The 1895-nt window shown below is 37.5% G+C and overlaps 1 long non-coding RNA gene across 1 annotated transcript in view; it reads left to right on the top strand.

Annotated features, from left to right (window-relative positions):
* The window catches only part of LOC144957651 (uncharacterized), a 110584-nt gene that overhangs the window by 91520 nt on the left and 17169 nt on the right, over positions 1-1895 (top strand). The gene's annotated exons all lie outside the window — the stretch shown is intronic.

Here is a 1895-nt window from a genome sequence, read left to right on the forward strand (position 1 = left end):
GTAAAATGAGTACCTGACCTTCAACAGCGTTGTCTCTGTCCGGAAAAAAATTGTAATATCGCCTAACAGGCGTCCCGTCCTACGTGTTGAATGTTGCTCTTGACTAGGGTCCCCGTGTAAAGCGCTTTGAGCACATTTAGTGGATATTGCGCTATATAAAAGCTCAATTTTTTTAAATATACTCCGTCTATATCAACTCACTCAATCTTAGAGATTTTTGCAACTCTTCGAAATTGGAAAAAATGTATTAAAAATGAGCATGTACATAGATAGTTTTATTCAACTATCATTAACATGTAAAAAAACTAAAAACAATATCTTTGATACTACGTCTATAATTTGTCTCATAAATATGTAATAATAAATAGGGACGGGGTAAAAGTAACTCGGGTATGCTACGGATATAGTCGGTGTTAGGGTTGAGTGAGTTAACACAAACAGACAAGACCGTGATAAAAACGACCAGAGTTTAACACGAATAATCCTCGTTTTTCTTCTTCTTCTAGTTCTTTATTTTTATTCATCATTTTATTGTAGACACGCGTGCAATCACCCACTTTTAGAGGATTATCACACTGGCCCAAGCCAATTTGACGTTATACACAACAATACATCATCACATCACCAAGAACAAAGTAGAAATGTGACCCCTCGTCTCAAAACAGTATTAAGTCGGGATGATAAAGATGCTGAAAATGGAATTTGTAGCCAGAAATATCATGCTTAAGTTGAGTTTTTTGCTTTATAGAGGAGAAGGAATATCATATTTTACTGTGCTAAATACCAACGTTTCATATTTTTTACCAGTTTAACTATAATTTGATTTTTTAGCATCTGGTCCATCACCACTTAATACCGTTTTGAGGCGAGGGGTCACAAATGGGCTAGAGGAGTCGGAACGGGATAGCTCATACGGTAGAGTCACGATTTCCCCGGCCAGGCGGAGTTGTCGTACCAGTAAGGTCGCGGGTTCGAGCGTTGCCATCGTTAACTTATAGCCTGACACTGAACAAAAAATGACGTCAAAATGCCAGACTTTTGCCACAAAAGAAAACAAATCGTGAGTTGTATTCAATAGTTCAACCAATGAAATGACTTGTTTCCATAAGCTCTACTAACGACAACTCACTTGGCGGTGCCAAAACCAAATTATAACGTCAAACGGCCAGTCTTTTGGGGTTTCAGTGTCAAGCTATAATATAACGATGGCTAGGGTTCGAGCCCCCATCGCCGCCGCGAAATTTTTATTCTCTATTGTCTTCTGGCACTTTCCTACTCACTTCATTTCTTGTTGTTACCTCCTACTCGTATATTGGGTGATTTGAAATTGGTTTAATTTTGGTCCAAAAGATTTGGTTTAAGCTCCGTGTACCTGGTACCTGTAGTTCAAGACCAAAACCCAACCTTCCATAGAAATAAGTACGTATCTTTAACAACCTCATAAAATATGTCGTAGCCTCTATAATATTCCCTTTTGACATTCCCTATTAATTTCCCAACATTCATATCAACACGAGAGACAAGACATCGTTGTTATGCAAATTGCATATTATTATGCTGATGGACCTGTTTTTTTTTCTTCTGTACTTGTGTTCTAATGTTTTTATGATTGATGTAGAACTCTTTGATAGAGAAAATAACTTCTTCTGATTTCTTACATAATATTTGAGTGTCTTTTGATATGGTATTGATGTTATGCACTTAGTAAAATTCTCACAACACCAGCCAGCCGGATGTCACGCACCAACACACACAAACTGTGTGATCGTGTGTAAACGTTTATGGTCCGATTGATGCACTTTGGTGAGAACTAATCATAAAAATATGTGACCCCTGGTCTCAAACGGTATTATGTCGGGATGGACTAGATATATTCAATTAAACTGGTCAAAAAT

Source organism: Berghia stephanieae, chromosome 12 (assembly GCF_034508935.2).
Source record: "Berghia stephanieae isolate SIO BIC M18660-M18661 chromosome 12, UCSD_Bste_1.3, whole genome shotgun sequence".
NCBI lineage: Eukaryota > Metazoa > Mollusca > Gastropoda > Nudibranchia > Aeolidiidae > Berghia > Berghia stephanieae.